At 41.2% G+C, this 25101-nt stretch overlaps 1 protein-coding gene across 6 annotated transcripts in view; it reads right to left on the bottom strand.

Annotated features, from left to right (window-relative positions):
* Positions 1 to 25101, bottom strand: part of CHL1 (cell adhesion molecule L1 like) — a 201548-nt gene that overhangs the window by 138546 nt on the left and 37901 nt on the right. Inside the window, exon 3 of one of the 6 annotated variants that reach the window (XM_081183983.1) lies at positions 15299 to 15381. The exons of the other annotated variants lie outside the window; for them this stretch is intronic. The gene's annotated coding sequence lies outside the window, so the exon portion shown is untranslated. The remainder of the gene's footprint in view (positions 1 to 15298; positions 15382 to 25101) is intronic. 6 annotated transcript variants of the gene reach the window in all.

The following is a 25101-nucleotide window of genomic DNA, read 5'->3' as shown; positions in this document are numbered from 1 at the left end:
AGCTTATTGAATTTAATGAGCTACTGTCATTTAGTTTAAAGACTCTTAATAAATCCATATCAAGAAATAATTCATGCCTAATGTGCTCATAGGGCAACTAGGCTGGTCCCTTCAGTACTCAGTACATTAAATACTCTCCAGTTCATTCCAGCTGGTAAATAATAGCAGTGTAATATTTACACTAAGCTCTAAGTGGCAACAGCAAACTTGAAAGCCCTTTAGAAGGAAAAATGATGGGGAAATCAAGCTACAGCAGTGTTCAGTTAAACGTCTGTGTTCTACTGATGTCTATCCTCTTTCCAGGTAAACTGTTGTCTACTGCGGATCCCATGGCGAGTTGTTAACTACTCTAACATCTGAGTTCTCCTTAAACAATCTCTTAAAAGTTCTGTCCTTGTGGGTAGGGTAACAAATATGAAAATACTAGCTTTTCCCTGGGAAAGTTGATGGGAGGGAATGAATGAATGGGGAAAACTATTGATTACTCTTAAGATATTTTGTTGTTGTTGTTGTTGTTTCATGCTTATTGGTAGCCATTGTCTTCACCATCTGCTACTTGAGAACCTTCTTTTCCCCCTATGTGGTCCTGGCCAATCTCAGATCACAAGGCCATCATGATGACATCATGCTAGCACATAGCCAATCAGATATAGCTGCATGATGATGTCTGCACAGTGGCATTACTGAAGACAAATTAACACACTGCCCTCTCCTCCCCCACCCCCCCCCACTTTCCTCAATCTAAGTGGCTTGGATCTGAGTCGCCCTTCCATTAAAATCAGCGCTTCTTCCATTGATGACACAGTCTTTGATCCAGCAGAGGCTCCCAGTGGTGGAAGGAGGTAGGGCAATTCTCACTGATTCCCACTCTTTCCCCTCTCAGCCCTTCCTGTAACTTCTCATGCTGCTCCAGAGGGTCTCCACACCATCTGGGACAAATTTGTGGGGAGCCCAATGGCTAATCAGGAATAGGGGGGAATTCTCTCTTCCCTCTCCACACACAAGATTTCTACTCATATGTTCTATGTTTGTGAGAAGGAAGAAAGTTATGAGAATTATTAAAATCAGGCAAAAATGCTGCTCCTGTGTGGGTTTTTTTGCAATTGCTGTGTTCTTTCCCTCCCCCATCATTTTTAAATGTATTCTTTCAGGGGGAAATAGAAATCCATGTCAACGCACTGCACTGCAAAATGGCAAAGAGCAGGAAAGGATGGACCATTTAATCAGACATCTAGGCAAGGCATTCAGCATTAGCCTTTTGCTTTATGGTACGTAGGAGTCCTGAGCACTTTTGAATGGGGCATGCAAATCTTATAAAACAAACCAAGGATTGTTGCCAGTAAGAGAAGACATGTTGCCAAGATTTCATTTGACTGCTGCACACAATGGCTGGCTTGACGAACTCCAGCTCTGTTGACTTATAATCAGATTGATAGGGCATGTTTTCTTCACTTATTTCTTGGAAATCTCAGTTCAGCCGCCAGGAAAGCTGCCGGACAACCAAGAATCTATCACTAGTTTTGCTCATTTCTTGGAATGTTTGGTTCTGCCACTTCAGTAAGCCACCATTCATTGTCCATCAACTCAATCAAAATCTGAAAGGGGCTGGTGTATGTTAAATGCTAAATGACTTATTTCCCATAATCACATTCATTTAATATGTGACATGGAACAGATCACAGTTCCCCAGAGACTTCCTGTGGAACAGAACAGAAGTTATGCAAAGTCACATCTGTGCTCTTGGCTAAGCCCATTTGGTGTTTAAAGCCCTAAATGAATAAGGGGGGGGGGGAGCTACTTGCTTCCTGAGTTAATATCCCACCCTGCCAGAGCCACAATATGCCAAGACCCCACCTAGACTCTTACCCTCAACAACTTGGCCCTCTTCCCTGCCAAACCCTATGTTTCTTATCTGCCACACTACACAAACACAATCAGCAGCTGCCATCTTCCATATTGTCTAATTTTCCATTTTCCATTCAGCTCCCCCATTATAAGTTTGCATAGGGCAATAGTCTCTCTGTACATGCCCCCTACCCTCCTCAAATCTCCTCCATAGCATTGGTGGAACCCAAAGGGAGTTGAGAGGGAGAAGTTCCATCATGTAACCAGAGGTCCACCTACTGAAGGAACTACTTTGTTGTATACCACCCTAATTCTTTAATTATTCTGTCGTCAACTATGATCACATCTAAAACAGAGTAGGTGCTGAACTTCCCACTTGCACACTTACACAAAACAAAGCAGAGTCATACATTAGTGGCCACTAACCGAGGGCCTTGCATCAGTTTCTGGGGAACAATAGTAGGAGAGGGCTGTTGTGATCATGTCCTGTTTATTGTGCCTCTCAAAGGCATCTGGTTCGCCAGCAGGAGAACAGGATGTTGGACAAAAGGCCCTTTGGTCTGACCCAGCAGAGCTCTTCTTATGAGATCAGCACAAGCAAATTAGCAGCATGAAGATAAAAATTATGTCACGCCTTCTAATAACCCACTGTATCTGATCCCCACTGACTTTGCTTGAGCAAGGATTAAAAGAAATAGCCCCCAAGTATTTTAAAGACAATTATGAGTTGTACATTCATTAACTAATTCCCTTAGCCCCCCCAAAGATGCATGTTATCTAGATCAGCCAATTTGCTTATGTAAATTTTCATGTATTCCAAGCACTTGCTGGCCCTTCTTAATCAATAATTGTTTAAACTAGACTGCATATCATCTGCAAGTCTACCAAATCATCTCAGCTTCTTTGCTTTGTTTTTCCTCTTTGACATACATTCTACTATTGCAGCCATGTTTGGAATTATTTAGCAAATAATGTTTTCCTGAATTATATCATATAGAATTTGGGCCATGTTGCTCAGAGGCAAATTATCTGTTTTGCATGCAGAAAGTCCTAGGTTCAATACTTAGCATTCCAAGGTAGGGATGGGAATTCACCCCCCTCCCCATCTTGAACCCTGGAAAGCCACTGCCAGTCAGTTTGGACCATGAGTAGGCAACCTAAGGCCCAGGGGCCGGATCCTGCCCAATCGCCTTCTGAATCCGGTGCCCACAGATGGCCTGGGAATCAGCATGTTTTTACAAGAGTAGAATGTGTCCTTTTATTTAAAATGAATCTATGGGTTATTTGTGGAGCATAGGAATTTGTTCATTTTTCTTCTTCAAAATATAGTCTGACCCCCCCCCCCCAAGGTCTGAGGGACAGTGGACTGTCCCCCTGCTGAAAAAGTTTGCTGGCCCCTGGACTTTGGACAATGCTTCACTAAATCGGCCCATGGTAAGACCCTGTATAAGGCAGCTTTCTGTGTTCCTATATGCAGCTGGAGTTTTGCTCCAAAACCGGCACAGAACTGGGATGGAATGAGGCAGGGTATGCTGTGTTTTGCAGGGTTCTCCATATTTCATTTTTTTCTTTATTAACAACATTTATAAGCTGCTCCACAACCAGAATTCTGACAGCTATCTTACGTATCAAGCAGTAGGTACCTGGTGCTGAATTATTAAGACAAATTGGGAATTATCTTAGTGCATTATTCATCCATCTAGCTAGAAGATTCTCTTAACAGATTTGGTAAACTTGATCTTGGAATTCCATATCCCATGTTGGTGCCTAGTTGAACTTCACAGCCACCATCTATAGCAATCTCATTGTAGCCTCACATACATTACTCAGTAATTTTGGGGCACTGCCAAACCCATCCTAATAGAACTGTTGTATTTGGATGGGTTTGGTGGTGCCCCGAAAGTGGAAGACATTGTAGCTACTCTGATGTCGTGGACTAAAATTTGGAGTAGCGATCCCTTTTAATACCTGCAATGGTGACAAACCACTTTTACTGGCAGCTTTTGGACCCAATAAGTTTCCAGAGCTTGTTTTAAGATGATTATAATTGTGAAGAAAAAGCATACAAGAAAATAAAAACAGTACTACCTACATTGAAAGCATGCACTACTATATTCAGAGGGACAGGAATTACCTCCACTGTTTCCGATGCACCCTGCCTTCGAACACAGGTTCAGCTGTCATCTGCTGAGTGGACCATCTAACATCTCTTCCTTGATTCAAATTACTCAGATACTCACAAAGCATTGATAAATTGAATCATGAAGAGAAGGACAGGATATTAAGGGCACATACAACCAGCGCCCATTCCTTCTAATGGCTCCTTGTGTTGCCTGCACATACATATGTACATATGTACATGCATGCTGAGGAAGAGCAGGAACTTTTTTTGGAAGCATCTATTTGTGCATGCTGGATCAACAGTGAGACCGCATCCTGCTGCCAAGGAATAATAATAAGCTAAATAAAAAAATTCCTTCCAGTAGCACCTTAAAGACCAGCTAAGTTAGTTCTTGGTATGAGCTTTCGTGTGCATGCACACTTCTTCAGATACACCTTCAGTGTATCTGAAGAAGTGTGCATGCACACGAAAGCTCATACCAAGAACTAACTTAGTTGGTCTTTAAGGTGCTACTGGAAGGAATTTTTTTATTTTGACTATGGCAGACCAACACGGCTACCTATCTACTAATAATAAGCTGTATCTATAGAGGGAATGGTCTTTCTCTTTTGTTGTGATGAATGGATCATGCAGTTAGGTGAGGTTCAACTTAGATCTCCTATGATGTTCTGCGTACTCACTGGGGGGCTTTCATGAGCCCAAGGCTGCTCCCATACCCACCATACATCAAACGTACGGTATATGCTAGAGCCTTTGTACAGTGTTCCCAATAGATTACCCAGCAAGTGCCTTTTTCTCAGGCCCAGGTTCTATATCTTTCATACTCCTGAGAAACATACATTATGTATTGGTGATATATATTCTGTCTGTAGTATTTCTGGTGCAACTGAATTGACAGCTTTTAATATTACTGTATAAGAGTTAAATTGGACTAGATTCTGTTTTAAACAAAATGTTGGGCCTCGTGTGGCTGTCAGCCCTCATCCTTTGTGATAGATAGCATGAGATAAAATCTAAACAAGCAAATTGGGTATATTTACCAGTGTGATCTATAAATAAGGTTAGGCATCTTGACATTAATCAATTTCTTGGCTGAAACGCCTTCAGTAACCACGAAGCCTCTTTAAAATTCCTATCTCGGTGAACAACTCTGTTGAAAGTCTAAAGCACATGGTACGTTTATGGTTCATACATGAATCTTCTTTCTAAAGAAAAAAGAAAGTTGATATCTATCTTTTGGCCTACTGAAATGGGAACTGCTATCACTTTCTTTGAACTTTCCAAAGCATGATTGCAGATTTCAAAGGCCTATTATCAGTGGGAACTGGACAATGCCAGTTAATTAAGATCTTATCCTCATGCTGGATTCAAAGGAGGTCTCTTGTGCAAAACAAGACTGAAAAGGATCCAAGAGTCACTTCCTCCTTTTTGAAGCAGAAGTCGTAGACATAAGCCAAGGGCCTACAGCCACAGAGAAGAACATACACCGAGGTGTCATAAGGGGGAACTACAGCTCCTGCATCTCATACATTTCCTTAACATGCCAGTCAAGTAATGTCCCACAACTATCTCCAAATTATGGTAACGTTATGGATGATTCTGGAGTGATGCTTCTAATCAGACTAAGCCTAGTACCAAGTGTCATCAAGCACAGCAGTGCTGTTGGTTCTCATGGGCCCCTAAAGGAACTCAACCCTTGGCAAGTGCCTTACCCACCATTTGCAGCTGCTGTGGTATCATGGAAGAAAGAAGAAAAGTCATTTGGTGGTGATCCCATGAGCAAGCTGCCAGACAACTCTCAGTGACCTCCATCCCAAGGCAACACTGGCTATTTGGCTGCTTAATTTACACACTGCAACACACTAGAGCATGAGCGATGCATACTGTGCTCAGAGAATCTAGCTTTGATGTAATTTTTAGCCCTGTTTACATCTGTTTCCTGTCCAAGGGCACCAACTGGACTTTGAAGTCACTTAAACTCTGAGCTTGTGGGTCATTTGTATTAAATTTGAATGAAAGAGACTGATTTATGATGTTTGCTGCATGATCCATTCATTACTTCAGCATTTGGGCTGCACAGACTAAATTTCTTACATGTGCCACTATTTCTTTCTTTCTGGGTTTGATTTCGTGTGTGTATGTGAGTGAATGAGAGAGAGAGAGAGAGAGAGATACTGTATTTAAGATTTTTATCCAACTTGTGCTCTTTGTCCCTTATATAATGATTGCTTTAATTTTAGAAGGGGCATGTATATGAAAGACGAATTCCCAAGGTTCCCCCTGCCCATTAACATGACCTGCTTTCTATTTCCTTGGGGCAAAAAGCCATTCCACTGAGGGCATGTAATTTGCTTCCTTCAATGAATTTTCCCTCTGGTGATTTGTGTTGCCGTGTTGCATATTCTCACTGATTTTATTTTAAGTCACCTATTTTTTAACATTCTCACATATTAGTCTGCAGACATGCTTATTTCATCATCAAAATGGGATTTCAGCTTTCAATTTACTGGAAATAACACACCACCTTTGATGGGATTACTCTCCTTTTTATTTTTATTTTTTTGACTGCTGGGGTCCTTACAATATTTCACTGCCACTCAGTATGCATAAAGGAACGCAACCTAGTTTTCTATTCTCTTTGCCTTTTCTTTATCAGTGTTGCCTATCTAAACAGCAACTGTGTGGAAGAGACACAAGAAGCAATAGGCACACAGACAATGAACTTACGTACTCTGATAGTAATGACTACATCCATCAAGACAATTGCAGTCATTAATATTAATAATAATTAATAAGGGGAATGATTGTATCAAAAAAATGTCATATGAAAATTGATTTTACATGGCATATTGAAGGCTCGATAACTTTGCAGATTGGGGACGCAAGAACTTTTACATGGCATATTGAAGGCTCGATAACTTTGCAGATTGGGGACGTCTTTTATCTCAAGGTTATCAATTCAAATGCAACCATGGTCGATAGTGGGTGGAAGCCAGCTGGGGGTGGATTTTGACTTTGTGATCCCAGTCTACTTTCTAAGACAAATGCCTATGTCAGCAGAACATTGTAATCACCAGGACTGTCCCTTTGCTTTTTGCTCTTGCATGGATTTTCAAGTCTATTTGTTCATTTGTTCATTCTTTTGTTTGATATCCACCTGGTCTGAGCCTTTCATTAGGCAGAGTTAGGCATCTGCCTCAGGCAGGGTGTCAGGAAATGGTTGGTTAATTTATTAAATAAAGAGTTTTGATGGCAGAGAAGTGGAGAGGCATTTGTGGGAATTCCTGCCTCAGGTGGCAAAATACCTTGGCCACCATTGGGTACTAGACAGAAGGTATAATGGCATTCTCTGCTTTGTCACAGGCAGAAAAATGTCCAGACCAGCCCTTCACTAGACTATAAAAACAATTCAAACTATCACTAAAAACAATATTGGGGAGCGGGGGCATCAACAGCATTAAGAACCAATCTTAAAAATATTTTGAGAGGCCTAGGTAGATTTTATCTCAGCAGAAGGCAATGCCAGCAGACCCTCCAACTGTCCCTATTTTCCAGGGGTGTCCCTGATTTAGAGAAGCCATCGTGGGTTCTGATTTGATCCCGGAATGTCACACTTTTCCTTAGGAGGTCCCTATTTTCATTGGAGAAATATTGAAGGGTATAGAGTTATCCGACCCCTGAGCCATCTGAAGGCAGCCCTGTATAGTGAAGTTAAAAAATAAATAAATAATGTTTTATTATGTTTTTATATATGTTGGAAGCTGCCCAGAGTAGCTGGGGCAACCCAGTAAGATGTGTGGGGTATAAATAATCACATTATCATTATGGAATTGGAACGTCCCTATTTTCATCAGAGAAATGGTGGAGGGTACCATTGCTTCTAGTCCTGCATACTATCGGACATCACAGTGCTTATATAGCACATCAGATGCAGTTATGTATTGAAGTCACTATAGACTCATAGAATCATAGAATCATAGAGTTGGAAGAGACCACAAGGGCCATCGAGTCCAACCCCCTGCCAAGCAGGAAACAATATAGCATACTCTGCCTCATGAGAGAATGACAGCCATTTTGGTGGCCGTGATCTCACACAATTTTGCAGCACCAAAGCATGTTTTGTGCCCCCCAAAGTGCTTTTGTGAGGGAAACCATGTCACAAAATCACATGAGCTCACCACAACCAAAATGGCCGCCTTGCCAAAACAGGAAGAAGGTGTCCAGGATTTTGGCTTCAAGGCGTTGGGGGGTATGCTATAGCGAAATTAAGTCCATTAGAAGTATGACAACACTTCCAGTCATATAGCTTATCCAAGATAATCGGGGATCACTTTACGAAGCTGTTTATCAGTCCTCTCACAAAAATCGCTAAAGCTGCTAGAAATAGGTAAGACACTTCAAGTTCTGATGACTTTTTATGAAAGTTAATGCTTAGCACTAACATTTTTGTGTGATTCTCACAAGCACCTATAATTGAATAGCGACCAATTTGCAACCGCCATACAGCCATGCTAGCTACCCCCTCACAAACACACACTAGTTTGCACATCTGGATACCCAATTTGACTGGAGCTAGTGTAGTTGAAGTGCTAAAGGGGAAATCCTTTCCCCTGCTGTACATAAGGTCTAAGCCACCTGACCACATCTGGAGACAAGAGAGCTCTGCTGAGGTAGTGCAACTACAGCTGAAATTATAGCTGGTGTAATTTGTAGTCAGCAAGCATGAGATTTTCCCACTTTATTTCCCTGGAGAATCTTCACTGCATGCAGAAAGATGAAGATGGCTGAATTTCACCCAGTCATACAGTTCTGTCAGATGAGAAGAAAAACGCAGAAATGGTGGTGCTTTGAAACCCAGGAACATTATTTAAATATCTATTGCACCTAACATGGTTGCACCATAAAAAATGCATCCCTTTTGAAGTGATCTCATGAAGAACCAGGGAATCAATACACAAAGTAAAGGTAGCTGTGTTGGCCCATAAATATATATAGAAAAGTATATATAGGGCAATACCTTTAATAGGCCAAGCAAAATATCATAAAATAGTGTGCAAGGTTGTTGTTGTTGTTTTTAAAAAATGTGCAAACTTTCTACCAGTTTAACAAGGGACATGTCCCTTGTACAATGGAACCAGTTTTCAAGGTTATTCCACAAAAAGAGAATCTATAGATTTCTTCATCAATACAGCACTGCGCGATTCTTTTGATTTCAAACATAATCAGCCAACTACCACCACATGATGTGTGACCTGTGGCTAATTCGTTGTTGAGACAGTGTACACAAGGCCAAAGGCACAAGCTAGCCTAATATTTCTTTCAGGTCATGCTATTAACATTGAATCCTGAGTAATGTTCAGTTCGAGATTTGTGTTGCTAATCCATTCAGCACTCTGGGAGGTGCTTCGTCTCCTGGGGAGCATTGTCCACCAAGATGAATTGTGAGAACCTCTGGAAAGCTATTGAAGCGGGTGGTGGGAGGTCTTGACACCATCTGTTCCCAGTCCCCGAGGAAGACCTGCGACGGAGCTAAGTCTGAACTGACCTTTCCTTCAGGCACATATATGCTACACATTTGACTAGTCCTTGCTAAATGAGAGGAAAGATGGGGAAATAATAGGGGTATTCCCTAGGGTAATTTCAAAGGATCTATTTGCACATAAGAAAGGCTTGAAAACAATGAAATGTATTTCCAAGATGGGGATATATACATATATGGTATATATAGAATGTTTTGCATATATTCTCTATATACAACCTTCGTACATGCCCTGCCTCTGTCGCCAGTGTCACTTATCATATTTTATCCTTTTCACTTCTAATTCCCACATTGATGCTTTTGGGTTGGGAACATGATGCATTTTGTAGAGAGTCGAAAAGAAGTACTGCTGATTGTGGTGTATATACAAATCTGATTTCTCTGCGAAACAGATTTATGTACTTTTTGGTTTTATATTCTGATTTTATTCCATGAACCGCCCTGAGACCAGTGGGTATAGGGTGGTATATTAATTAATTAATTAATTTTAAAATAAAAGAGAGATGTTTGCGTGTATGAAGCAACTGTATTCAAAGTTATCGTATGCATCTCTCTCTGTGTATCTCTATATGTGTGCCTAGATATCACACACAAACACGGAGCTAAGTAATTTTTTGAGTGTGGATACTGAAGTAGCCAGCTGATGTACAAACCATGCATAATAGTTTCAGTGGGTTCAAAAAGGGAGGCAAAAAATCTGGAAGGTGGACCCCCAAACAGTCCAGTGCTCAGTGGTCATGGAATTCTGGATAAGGAGTAGAACACTGGGAGTGCAGAAAACCGGATGGAATGGAGTATTCTGGAAGGGAACGCGGCTGGCTGGCTGTGGTTGTGAACAGGAACACTCCACAGCGGATCCAACTTGCTGCAGATCCAACTTGCACACACCGAAAACAGGAATGGTACACTATCTGAGCAAGCATGGTTGATTTGAACTAACAGTTTGCAATCAGAATGTCAGATGGAACAGGAAACGAGGAGTACTTAAATTTGAAAGTGTCAGAACTCAAGTCTACTTGGAGAAGCCCCTTTCCTTTGCTCACTTTGGAGCCTTTTCAGTATGCTGGAAGGGCAAGGAAGACACAGTGCATGACTCAACAGTATCCTCCTGTCTAAGCAGTAGACAAAAATAATCCCTTGCTGACACGTGGTTCTGATTTCAGAGCCAAGTGCTGCTTTCTGGAGCTCAGCCCCCTCTGAAATGAGGCCAAAGGGATGGTTCTCACTGTCAAAGCATCCTGACTGCTTGAGTTGCAAATGACAAACATTATTTCTGTCGAGGTACTCCAAGGTACATCGAAAACACGCCAGAATGTAAGAATGCCAAGCTTCAGCCGTCAAGGACACTTGCCCTTGTAAGCCTGCTTTTGTGAAAATCCCATTTCCAGAGATGAGAGGGTCTTTGGATATGTCTAGAGCCCTTCTCCCTTCATGCATTATTAATTAATTTATTATTACAGTTATTATGATCTTTATGAAGTGTACCGAAGCCCTATTTATCCGAGATCAGCTAATTTTTAATGAGCCAATTCTACTGCCAAGGCCACTTCTTTAACCAAACGGCATGGCTTTCCTTAAGGAAGGAGACAAAGGCCGTTTGGACGCCTCACGTCAATGACTACTCCAGCATGAAATATGATCCAAGTTTTAAAGCACAGAATTGGACGCCGCAGCTTAGAAAGCACCAGCTGCAAATATTTACTGAAAGGTACCTTTCAAAAAAAGAAAAGAAAACGATCAAGATCTTTTAAGTACAAGGGAAGATTCCTGGAAGCCCCTTTCAGAACAAACAGCAATTTAGATACAATCGCTAAACTAGCCTGAGCAGAAAAAGAAGCTTTACATACAAAAGAGTGTGCATTTAACTATGCGCTCTGTGGTTTTATAGCATGTATTTATATGCATGGAATGGGGAACCTCCCCGCAAATGACTGGAGCAAGGGTTCATGCTCTGGTCAGGCAGAGCACGGGTCATTTGAAAAGGTCTGTGCAATTGGAAACTGTTTAAACACTGCGGGGAATTAGCATGTAAAAGGAAGAGAAAAAGAGAGAGAAAGAAAGCTGAGACAGGATGGGGGAACAAAGTGTTCTCTAAACTTGCCTTTGAGTGACTGAAGAAACTGGGTTGAACAGGACAGTACACACACACCAAATGTAGGAGTACTCCTTTCTCTCTCTCTCTTTGGTAGTTGAAATTCAGGATCTCTTATTGCTAGTAGCGTTCTGTGACTGCTTTCTCCCACCAAGTGGTGATGGACAAACAGATCTGTTTCAAGTCCATGTCACTTTTGCATATGTTCATCTATAAATCCATTTCATCTCATTTCTGTATTAATTTACATTAGAAAATGAACAAAAAAGTGCTTCCTAGAAAGTATCTAAATGTTCTTTCTCTGAAAATACCGTATGTATTTCTTATATGCATTTTTGCAGATTTATTTGAGCCCAGAACTACATCCCAAACATTAAAGATGTGCAAAATCTGAAGGACAGCTGCACCCTGTTGCGTACGGAAGTGTGGATCAGGTTACTTCATGTTGGCATTCATTGTGTGCTGGATCAGACCAAATGTTCATCTAGTCTAGCATCCTGTTTCCAGTTGTTTCCAGCAAAATAGTCTCTGGGAAGCCTACAAGTCGGGCATGAAAAAAACAGCCGCCTCCCATTGTTTGTCCCCCAGCAACCAGGATTCAGAGTCTCTGAACATGGAAATTCCATTGAGCTATCACTGGTAATGGCTGATGATGGATCTATCCTTCATGTGTTTGCCTAATCCTCTTTTAATAGCCATCTTGGACAATGGCTATCACCACATCAAGTTGAAAGATAACTCCACAGGCAAATAAAACAATTTTGTCTGCCAACTGATTCTGAGTGACCCAAAGTTCTGGTTTTCTGGAAGACAGATAAACATTTCTGTCTATCCGCTTTCTCTGTTATAACACTTCTGGATTGTCATTAAAAGTTACGAATTTTTCAAACTACTACTACTACTACTAACATTAACATTCTTATCATGCTGTTCTTCACCCAAGGATCACAGAACAGTTTACAATTTAAAAACAACATGGTAACAAACAAAACAATACCCCAATGTTTAGCCCCCAGTTTAAAAGGCCATAGATGGTTTAATTAGCCAAAGTAGAAGAAGAATCTCTTTGCCTGGCCCCTAAGGTGCCAGGTAAGCCTTCATAAGGAGGTCATTCCACAAACAGTGAGGGCTGTTCTGGACCTTTCTTGGAGGAGGCACATGAAGAAGGGCCTCGGAGGAAGGTCACAGGGTCCATTTCAATTCTTATGGGGAGAGGTAGTCTATTAAAGGCAACCACATCTACAACACATAGCTACTGTCGAGTCTGGAAATGACTAGAACATTGATAACTGAGGAGAGGTCTGATTTCTCCAGGCAGAGCCACAGTTGGCATAGCAGCTAATAAGAAATTCTCCTGGTCATTGCCACCACTGGACCTTTCCTGGTTGAGTGTGTGGGAAGTTGTTTGCATTGGCTGTGAAGTGGGATTGGGTGGGGGGAACCACCTGATAAATGGCATCTTCAGGTCAAGTTACATCATAAATAATCTGCAAAGATTTAGCAAACTTCATAGTGAGCGGACACTGTGCCATTGACATCTCTTGTTGGAAAGGCAGCTTGGATTTAGCTCCCAACTAATGTAATTATTATCCTCTGTGTACTTGTGGGGGTGAAAGAAAATTAATAATATACTTCATAATAATGGCAAGTGCCTTTGTAATTTGTGCTGTAAAGCAGCCAGAAAGGCTTAGACACTATTGTGGAAGGCTATGCCGAAAAAAGGCTTAATTTAAGATAAATAATCTGGTAATGTCAGGCCTCTTCTTTCACTAAATAACAGTTTTGGCAATGTCATCACCAAGACAGAGCCTTTGTGTTCAATGGCCTTTTAATGTGAAACTAAGCTTTTTGAAAAATTTGAAATCCACTGCATCCCAGACAAATCTTCTCTAATGTGCAGAATAATACAAATGCCCCTCAAGTTTTAAACATGGCAACCATCACCAGAGGTGTTTTCTTTTTTTAAAAAAACAAAAAACTTTCAATGTCACCATTGTCCCCCTTTGAAGCAAAGGAGAGGTAGCAAAGCAGATTAAAAGCATTATACATCAAACAAACACCACTTGACCAGAACTAAAGTACAGACCTAACCATTTCACTTTTTTCCATAGTTCCCATGGTCTAAAAGCCATCAGAGCCTATTTCTTGATCCTATTTTTGTATATGTGGAATCATGGGGTACAGAATAGAAATTCATACAGTCATACACACAAGAAACCCTGGATAAACCACATATGGTCTGACATTCAACTAACCCAAAGAATAAAGAAGCATCTATTCCAAAGCATCCAATGCCCATAACGTTATTATTGTATTTTCTTTTATTTTGAGACATTTTTACATGTGTTCATGTAAGATTCCTAAACAGAGTTTAAAGAGAAAGAAACATTTCCCTAATTTAACACCTCAGTTACGTGCTATCACATCTATACCGGTGTGTATAATAACTGGGTACAGGATTGCAGTCTTAAAACAATTCATTTGCTATGTGTTAACTGAAAACAGCCATTTCCCATTCCTGACTTCTGAACTTACTGATTTGCAGCTTATCCTCTGCAAGCCTATTCTTGCTTATTCCAGCTGCAATATTACAGCCTAGAAATATTCTGTAGCACTTCTGATTTAACTATCCAGAAAAAGAAGGAATAGGTAGACCGAGATCTTCAACTTTCTCCACACAGAACCTCCCTTCTTGTGTTTAGACCTCCTGGTCCCATGTTGGTTCATCCCTAAAAACAGGATGCCAAGATTTCCAGAGGGCTAGCAATGTTAGTCTGTTGCAGTGAAAAAAAACCAAAGATTTCTGTAGTATGTATATATTTCTTCATGGTGAGAAGAGTTTTCTTAATTTACTTTTGATTGGCCTATAGATTGGTTGATAGGGTTGCCAGATGTTGAAGAGCAAAAAACGAGGACAGCCCGAGCCACTGCCAGCCCGAACTGGGGAAATTGGCATGCAGGGCTGCCGCCATGCCCGAATGCCTCTTTCCCCAGTTTGGACTAGCAGTGGCTGTAGAGTGCAGAGCAGCCCAAACCCAAGCCCAAGTCTGATCCGCCTGAGCCCAAATAACACCCCCCCCAAAAAAAACAACAACCCTGGACATTTCCTTTACAATCTAAAAATCCACCCAGATGGGCATGTTGTCCACCCCCATGTTGTCCTGGTTTTCCCAGATGTATGGCAACCCTATTGGTAGATCAGGCTCCCTACAATATCAGTCCTAAGAGGTAGAGTCTTCTAACATTTAATGAATTGAATTCTGAAGGAAACACTCTCACAGCAGCCCACAAGCAAGCTACCATCTTTCTATGTATAGGGGAAAAATAAAACACAACATAGAAACACAGTGTGATTGTACCACAATAAGATGAAGTAGACAATTCCTTGTCGCCTTATGCTGACAGAAATAAGCATGCTTGCTTACATATAGCGTACTGTCTGTCTTAATATGGAAGTATTTCATAATTACATGACAGAAACCCTAGAGAAATTTTCTCAATATTTCTATCATCTTTAAATACCAAGCCTGTTAAAAATGAATTCAAATCTGTGCTTGTAATGCACAGTACCCAATAGAGGAAAAACTCCTATTCATTACTACTATTACAAAACATAATAATCACAATAAATATAATAATAATAGCATAGTTTGCTTTTTCATTTGTTCAAAAAGAGCAAAGAGGATACAAATATTCTAACCAGTAATGCCAGCTCCTTCTTTTTTCCAGCCTGGGATAAGATGACACATTCAAATCTCTTTCATTCTTCTCATTTCACAGCCCCTTTAGACAAACAAAATACAAGCAATGATGGGACATTAATGTCAGACTTGTCAATATCTCTGACAGACTTTGCAGTTAGTTAGTAATAGCAATAACAAATCATCTTGTAGGGTTTATTTTTAAATTTCTGTTGTATTTCATTTCTGCAGCTGGGTTTGTCTTTGAACATGCCCTCTGCCACACTGGCTTCCCATCTGGATAATAGTTATTTATATTTAAATATTTTCAGTATTCTCAGCCTCCCTTCCCCAAGAACTGAGGTGATATCCTTGTGAAGGACCCAGTAGCTCCGAGGGTTAATCCCACATAACTGCTCAATAATCCTGTAGTTTTTAGCAAAACGATTAGACACTTTCATGGATACTTATAAATGCCTATCGGCTATGATAATAAACTTGAATCTCTCCATCCAGATGCAGTATAGCTTGGCATAGCAAATTCTGGTTATCAATACCATGGCCTGGCTGCTTCCCTCATGACCTGCTTGTGAACTTCTAGGGTCAATACACTGGTCACTGGTGAAAATATAATACTGGATTAGATGGCATGAGGAAGCCGCAGTGTAAGACTATTTGTTTGTTTAACCCTATACAGTGGTACCTCAGGTACATACACTTCAGGTTACATACGCTTCAGGTTAGAGACTCCGCTAACCCAGAAATAGTGCTTCAGGTTAAGAACTTTGCTTCAGGATGAGAACAGAAAGCGTGCTCCAGCGGCGCGGCAGCAGCAGGAGGCCCCATTAGCTAAAGTGGTGCTTCAGGTTAAGAACAGTTTCAGGTTAAGTACGGACTTCCAGAACGAATTAAGTACTTAACCTGAGGTACCACTGTAGTGGTGGCATCTCTCTAAGATTGCAGATATCTCTCCAAGATCCTTTGCAACACTTGCTACCTCATCCTTAAACTCAACAATACAGTATTTGTGGTCCTCTGGATATTGTTGGACTCCAACTCCCATCAGCCCCAGCATGACCACAAGTTAAAGGTGATGTGAGTGCCTTTGGGGGCTGTGTGGCTTCTCTGAGACAAAGCAGGATTTCTGCAAGGTTACGTGAGTCAAACCAGGGATCCCTGAAGCACTTTGTAGCAACTCAACAATCCTTTTTTAAAAAAGACAAGTATCTGCTAAAATTGAAAATATGGGACTCAGATTACTGTGTAATGAAAATTTCTGGATCAGAAAGAGAAGGGAAAGTGCCTTCTAAATTGACACAGATCTAGGTTGTAACACGGGGAAATGGTTTTATCCCAGTGCTTTGGAGGAAGAAGCAACTTTGCAGGAAGAGAATTTATGATTCTAGAAGCTAGGAGGGGAAGAGCAGAGGGAAAGCACCTTCATGACTAGTAGCTCAAGTATATAATCACAAGTTAATTACTTCTGTTTTTTCCACCTCTAAATCAATTTTAAGGGTGCCTAGCTGCAATGTGGCATGGTTGTTGTTGTTGTTGTTGTTGTAAAACTAGTGGCACCTCACTTATGTCTGCAATTTTCAGACTAGTTGCCCTCAAAACACTAGGGAGTATTAAATTGTTCTTTTTCTACACACCATGAAACTAGAATGGCTACCTTTACAGAAAAAAAAACACTGGAGTTTTCCTTCTGATACTACTACTACTAATTTATTATTTATACCCTGCCCATCTGGCTGGGTTTCCCCAGCCACTCTGGGCAGCTCCCAACAAAATGTTGTTGCTGCTGCTGCTGTGGTTGTTGTTGTTGTTAATAAAGTGATAAAATATCAAACATTAAAAACTTCCCTAAACAGGGCTGCCTTCAGATGTCTTCTAAAAGTTAGATAGTTGTTTATTTCCTTGACATCTGGTGGGAGGGCGTTCCTTAGGGTGGCCGTCACCACAGAGAAGGCCCTCTGCCTGGTTCTCTGTAACCTCACTTCACTCAGGGAGGGAACCGCCAGAAGGCCCTCGGCGCTGGACCTCAGTGTCCAGGCTGAATGATGGGGGTGGAGATGTTCCTTCAATTATACTGGGTCGAGGCCATTTAGGGCTTTAAAGGTCAACACCAACACTTTGAACTGTCCTTGGAAATGTACTGGGCAAGACACCTTTGCCCAAAGGCATTCAAAAGTGAAGATTTTATAGATGTTTCTTTTTAAAGCAATAAGGTTGCCCACAAATTGTATGAAACTCAGCAAGCTTTGCCCACTCTTGAGTGGCTAGTATGCCTACAAATTTCATCCACTTCCTAGCAGTGAAATTAAAGAGACTTGGACAGAGTTAAATTAAAGTACCTCAGATCAAGGCAGACTGTTTCCTGAAGCACCGAAGTGGTATCCAAACCCATTCTTGTGCCTGGTGCATATGCCTAATACACACACAGAGGTATGTTAATACTTGTTCTCAACCTTTCTGGTCACACTGGGAAATTTTTAGATGCCAGTTGCATGTGCACATAAGAGCAAGCCAATAGTTCTGACTTTATTAGTATTCATTGTTTCTCATCTTTAATAGTGCATTGTTGTTTTAAACCTGGGTCAATCACTACCTGAAAGATAAAGCACATAGCCATTATCAGGGTGGAGACATGATGAATGGAAGATATAGCTAGCTGGTTTTTTTCTCCCAGCTACTCACTAATCTCTTTGTCTTGTCTCAGCCTTGATAAAGTTGCTATTTCCTCAGAGAGAAGCTTCTTCCCTCAGCCTGTTCCTACCTAAAGCACAAACACTGTGACATGTCATACTGAAGTCCTTGGTGTGTGTGTGTGTGTGTGTGTGTGTATTCCGAGGCCTTGTTCATAAATCATAAAACTTCATCCAGGATTATAATTACAGTACTGTGGGTACTCAGCATGTAAGTGGGTACAGAAAAATTAAGTATTTCATTCTAAATTATTATAGGGAACATGATCTTATTATTTCAATGTATTATTTTGGAGTATCTGAAATCACTTTGGTTAACAATTCCTTATTCATAAAAGAAGTTAATTCACAAAGTAAAATATTTACTGCTTGAGCAATACGTGTATCACCAAAGCCTTTCACATGTCCTACATGACATAAACCTGCCACGACTAACAGAGCAATCCAAACCCTCATTCCTCTCCAGCAGAGCTTTGCAGAGTCACTTTTCCATCCACATCCTGGCTGCTCACAGCAACCATGGTGGATGATGAGGAAGGGAAGATGGTTGAGCCAGTTACATCTTTCATTTTCAGGCTGGTGCAGCAACTGGCTTGAGATAGGACCCAATGCTTTATGCTAGCTCCCACTTGATGGGTGGAAGGGGAAAGCTGGTGCTGATGGAGTGACTCTTGTGTCACTTCATTGTTGACAGCTGGCAGGAGACTGGATCAATAAGCCAGCAGAGTTGAGCAAGCAGACATTGCAAAAAACCAACAAACCGCAGCCTACCATGTTGAATTTGGTTTCTTCTTTAGGGCTGAAATCCAAACTACACTTTCCTGGAAGTAAGTCCAACTGAATTCAGGAGGATTTAGTTCTGAGTAGGCATAATTTAGTTAGGACACACTGAGAATCTAGGATTGTGCTATTAGTCACAAAATAATTCCTGGAAAACCCTTACGGAATATGATGAATCAAAGTGACATCACTGGCTGTAGTCCTGAAACAGAGGCAGTCCTTCCTATAAATGTTCTCTTCACCCAGTGTATACCCAGTCCATCACAATATCTGTTAGCTATCCTATTATCCTTTAGCACCAAACAATTACTATGTTTCTCCCAAGCTCAGCAACACTTCAGAGACCAGCAAACTTGCCAGGGATCTGAATAACAAGAGGAGTACTTTGGCCACCCACAAAAAAAGCTTTTACACAAATGTAAGCACAATAATTTGAGACAGCATAGCTGACCTTTATACATACTTTTCCCTTCCATATCTCCATAACATGTTTGTGCTCCTAAATTAAGAATAGAAGACATTAAAAAAACTTCTCCTTCTCCTTGAAGAAAAATTGCGAAGAAAGAATAAATATACACCCATCCCCATTCTTAGCCAGCACTTCCCAATGATTATTTGTTTTTATTTATTTATAAAATGATAAAAAAGATGAAATAATAAAAATGGTAACATTACAATAATGGGTTGTATTCAATGCACCACTAACAAGAACATTCCGTTGGCACAAGGATTTCTCCTTGTACACGAAATGTTCTCACAATCTCCTTCCCTTGCACACTCCTAAAGAGCCTTCATCCAATCTTGCAGGGGTGATTTGGGCCTGGCATGGGGCACACAGAGAGGAGAAGGGGGCACAGTCCTCTCACACTAGCACTAATTCTTGCATTAACACATATATTCAGTTGAATACCACCCCATAAATGTAAGCAATAGCCCAAGAGCATCATTAATTCCTGACATTAAACACCAGAAAAGACTTGTGTGCACAGATATGGTTGTTGTTTTTTTACAAATAACAACATGTCATCACCACTGTCAGTACTCAGAGGGGAGGTGATTCCATAGAAAAGGGGCCACCACAAAGATCCTCTCCCAGGTTGCTGCTAACTAGAGTTGTCTGGACAGGAAGCAGGGAGAGAGGCACCCCTGCAAGCATCCTGGTCCCAAGTTGTTCAGAGTGTTGTAGATGAAAACAAAACCTTGAACATAGCCCAGTAGCTCATTGGCAGCTAGTACATCTTATTCAAGAGTAAACTTGCTACACCATTCTCCACCAGCTGCAGCTTCCAGACCAATCTCAACTTTCATCTTCTAGGTACTCCATTTCCATTTAGTGGCCCACATCCAGACCATTACTGGCTTTCATCACTAGCTCTCATTAAGGCAAACCAAGGAGGTATCCGACTGCTACTTAATCCCATCTCTGCCGGCCTGCAATCAATTGGATGAAGCCTCCAGAAACATAGGTCGTTCCCATATACTGAGTCAGATCATTGTGATCTGTCTGGCTCTGCATTGTCTACACTGACTGGCAGTGTGGCTCCAGGATTTCAGATCCATTCCCAGTTCTGTAAATACTGGGTCTTGAACCTGTGACCTTCTGAATGCAAAGCAGATGCTCTACCACTCAGCTACAGCCCTTACAAGTACCACCACCCTTTGAACTGAGTGGCAGTGAGAAGTATGAAAGCACCTTAGGAAGTCTCATCAGGGAAGTCTATCTCAATCTCCCTCAATGCATACATTACCTGCCTCATGAATGAATCAGTTTCTACTTGGCTACTGTCACCCCATCTACCAACCGGTAAGATAAGCAGGCTTCACAGAATAACCTCAAGAGAAAGATTGCATCCCTCTATAGAAAGGCGATAACAGCCTTCCCTATTGGCCAGAGTCACCAGCATACCAACACTGGCTGCCAGGTTCACATTGCTTCCTCTGGGAATAGGGGTGGGACAAACCTGGCCCCAATGAATGCCACGGGTGTGACATTCATTCAGTTAATACATGCAGTATATGAATGAAAGACAGAAGTCCATAAATACAGACAAATGCACATCAGGAAGTTCTGCTTGAGACGTGGCTTCCCGATGAGTGTCCATAAGTGTGTTAGAATGTGCACCCTTCATTCATTTGTCTTTGGCGTGGAAACAGGAAAGCAACACCGGTGAGCTACAGAAAATACAATTTCTATGTACAATTCTGATGGAGTCACTCCAGAGGGTCTCATAACTTCATTATTGCAAGAGGAGGAGATCCAGTTTTGTGGCAATTCTGCAGGAAATCAGTTTGCTCTTGTTCAGTTCAGACAGAGAAGTGCTTTCCTTTGGCGTTCCCCTGGCTGTCAGACCCAGCTAGCTAGCAGGCACAAAAGATCCATTGTTTTCTCACAACAGGGAGCTGCTGTTCTATGGCAGTGAAGTCTACCTGCTTACTGGAGTCAAGGGCACCCTTTGACTATTTCACAAAGAGCCACAGCAGATGATGCTGAGGGTTCCCTATGATGCGCTGGCAGTTTTCTTGATGTGGGGGCAGAAGAATGTTTTCTCATTACCGCTATAGGCATCAATTGTCTTGCGAAGCATCCGCACGGCCAGCTCTGGGATGAAGTGTGTTTGCAGCTGCGAAGAACCATCCCCCCCCCAACAGCCACATTTAGTAAGTTATTGCAAAGGGCAGCTTCTAGAAACAATGAATTCCTTGATAGAATTCACTGTTTTCAGAACTTGCCTGAAAAATTGCCCTGCTGTTCTGTTGTCTGGAGAAAAATGCTTATACTCTTATTTATATGTGCTGGTTACGAGCAGTAAAGGTAATGCCCTAAAGACTCTGAACGATTAAACAAAGGCAGAAAGTAAATTTGCATTTGTTGCACCATTGAGTCTATGCCATGAATTGGAGTCATGCTGCCTCCTCTTCAGTTCCTTGCTTTGCAATCACACTCATTTTTATTAGAAATTTCTCATTGTGCCTTCAATTTTCTAGAGGGTCAAAGGGTTTGGATCAGTCAGCAGCTGAGGACAGAAAAGTTTTATTAATGTCGACATATTCACTGGGCAGGAGTCTATGTTCTGTCTGACCCAGAGGTTGCCTAGAAAAGAAATATGGGGGAATAGGGTAGTAGCAAAGTTAGCCATGTGAGAAGCTGGACAAATACCCAGTGCAGAAGATGACTGAAAAACACAATGCCTGATACTTATCAGAGTTATGGATGCTTGCAATAGCATATGTGTATACTCAAGTCCAAGCTGATTCCTAGAGAGCCTTTCAGTAATGGCACCCAGTTATTGAGCAGTATTCCTAGAGTAATTCACCTAATGCCATATTAGTGTTTGCCCACACCACCACCACCTTCTGTTCTGGTTCTCTTGTCCATTTTTTAAAAAAGCGTTTTAATTATGTTTAAGTTTTAATAGTTTCATGCTGCATTTCAACTCTTTTATTTGTTTTGTATGCTGCCCAGATTGGGACGTGGGTGGCACTGTGGGTTAAACCACAGAGCCTAGGGCATGCCGATCAGAAGGTCGGCGGTTCGTATCCCCGCGACGGGGTGAGCTCCCGTTGCTCAGTCCCTGCTCCTGCCAACCTAGCAGTTCAAAAGCACATTAAAAGTGCAAGTAGATAAATAGGTACCACTCTGGCGGGAAGGTAAACAGCGTTTCCGTGCGCTGCTCTGGTTTGCCAGAAGCGGCTTAGTCATGCTGACCACATGACCTGGAAGCTGTACGCCGGCTCCTTCGGCCAATAAAGCAAGATGAGTGCTGCAACCTCAGAGTCAGTCACGACTGGACCTAATGGTCAAGGGTCCCTTTACCTTTACGTTTATGCTGCCCAGATAACTTGTATTATGGGGCAATTATAAAAATGCAACAAAATTAAGACTTTGCAAACTCAAACACTTCAAAAGAAGTGTTCCACTGTAGATTTGCCAATGACACCAAGCTGGGATGGGTAGCTAATGCCTCGGAAGACAGAATGGGCCCAAGCTGAATTTTCACGGGGACAAATGTAAGGTTCTGCACTCAGACAAAAAGAACCTGGTGCAAAAATACAAGATCAGGGACACCTGGCTTACATGTGAAAAGGATCTAGGGGTCTTGGTGGACCACAAGCTGAACATGAGTCAACAGGGGAGCTCCAAGACAGCAGGAGTGGCCTTGCAGGTGTGTTCACACCTGCAGATACCAATGTTGTCAACCTGAGTTCCCCTGAGAGCACCACCCTGTCCCATCCCAGCAAACACAACTCTGTCCCCTTTCATGCACCCCCAATAGTAACACATAAAATTACTGTAATCCAGATCCTTCTTCAAAAACTTTGAATGGAACCTGCTATTCAAGTTCTACCTGTCTTTTTTCACTTCCAGCAAAAATGACAGCTCAGATCAGATGCATGTCAAGGAAAAGAATAGCTGCTCCACTGACTCAACTGAAAAATATGATCACTCTTTTTGGAATGACATAGAAATCTGCATCAACAGAATATCATAGAATGTTAAAATTTCAGCAAATTTATAAATATTGCAAAGGCACATGAATCAGCCAGTGTTATGAATAAGGCTAATGTCCTTGAAACAGAAAACACTTGAGTGAAATATCATTATTATTATTCCAGCTAAAGAATGTGAACACAAAGGACAGGATATCATGATTGGGGCCTCCATATTAACAACAACAACTACAAAAACAAAAAATCAAGGAATGAATTAGGAGAGGACAAAAGATGAAGACGGCAGTCTGAGGAACTGGCATCACACATTTGCATTATGAATGCAAGCTATAATTGCAGAGCTGCCACTCAGCTGACAGGATTTTCATATCTTTAAATATTGTGATGATTCAGTCTTTAATAATTACAGCTGAAAGTTCTATTGCTTGAAAAGAGAAACTAAAAATGAACTTATCATTTTTCATTGAAATAGTATGGGAAACTAGAATGCAGTTGGAATCCTAATTACCTGAAACCCCTGGTTATCTTTGAAAATGATTTCCCCCCCTGCTTTTGTCATGTCCTTTTAAAAGACTGGATTATGTGTGAAATACTATTTCACGGGGGGGGGGGTTAAAATATCTCTTTTGAAAAACACAATGCCTACATGCAATTATTTATATAAGAAAAGCCCTGTTTTTCTTATATAACATGTGCAGAGGAGGACAATTAAGATGTTCAAGTGTCTAGAAGCCAAGCCTTATGAGGAACAGTTGAAGGAGATGGGTATGTTTAGCCTGGAAAAGAGGAGACTGAGAGGAGATATGATAGTCATCTTCAAATATTTCAAGGACTGTCACATGGAAGAGGGAGTAAGCTTGTTTCCTCCTGCTCTGGAGGGTAGGACTCGAATCAATGGCTTCAAGCTACAAGATTCTGACTAAACATCAGGAAGAACTTTCTGATAGTAGAGAGGGGCTGCCTCACACTGGATCTGCACAGGTGGCTTTACAAGGGAATTTCAGAACATCTGAAGGTCATGGCCTAATTCCTAAATGCTCATGCAGATATTATGCAGATGATGGCATTTGTGTTCAAAGAAACATAAGTACAAAATAGGAATGGCAGGATAAATTATTAGATTATACTGAACTGGCCAGATTAACAGAGACAATTAGGGGACAACCCAGACAAGAATTTCAAAAAGAATGGGGGAAATGCAGAGAATACTTTAACAAAGAGTGCCCCCAAATATATACCTGGACATGTTTCGATTAATTTCTACAGGAGACTTTGCAGTTTTTGAAGTCATAACTAGGAAAAATTGTAATAATCACATATATAAAAGAAAAAGTATACAAGAAGTAAATAAGGAGGCCATAGGCAGGATAAAGGAAGTATTTTAGTTTTATGTTATGTTTTCTTTATGTAAGGGGATCGGAGTTTGATAATTAAATTGTCAATGTTGGTGGGTTTGTTTGTATGTATGAGTTGTTGTGGACTATGTTGTAAATAATTTTTTTAAAAAGGGGGGGGGGAAACATAAGCACTGCCCCGCTCTGTCTTTTTTAATAACAAGCTTGGAGCTTGTTTAATCTAAGCAACATGTTGGCATTTAGACTCATTCAGTTTCTCCTGGCTGTCAGGATTTAACATAAAATAAGAACTCATTCTGGGTTTTGCCCTGGTGCCTCTAATCATAGAACTGTAGAGTTGGAAGGGACCCTGAGGATCATCTAGTCCAACCCCCTGAAATGCAGGAATATGCAGTTTTCCCATACAGGGATCGAACCTGCAACCTTGGCATTATCAGCACCATGCTCTAACCGAATGATTCTGCACCATGAATGAAGAAGGAAATGTACTCCAGACCTCCTCCTTCCATGAGGAGAAGCATTTTCTATTCCCAT

The sequence above is a fragment of the Podarcis bocagei genome (genome assembly GCF_964188305.1).
Source record: "Podarcis bocagei genome assembly, chromosome: 2".
NCBI classification, from domain to species: Eukaryota; Metazoa; Chordata; class Lepidosauria; order Squamata; family Lacertidae; genus Podarcis; species Podarcis bocagei.
This window is presented reverse-complemented; position numbering and strand designations above follow the sequence as displayed.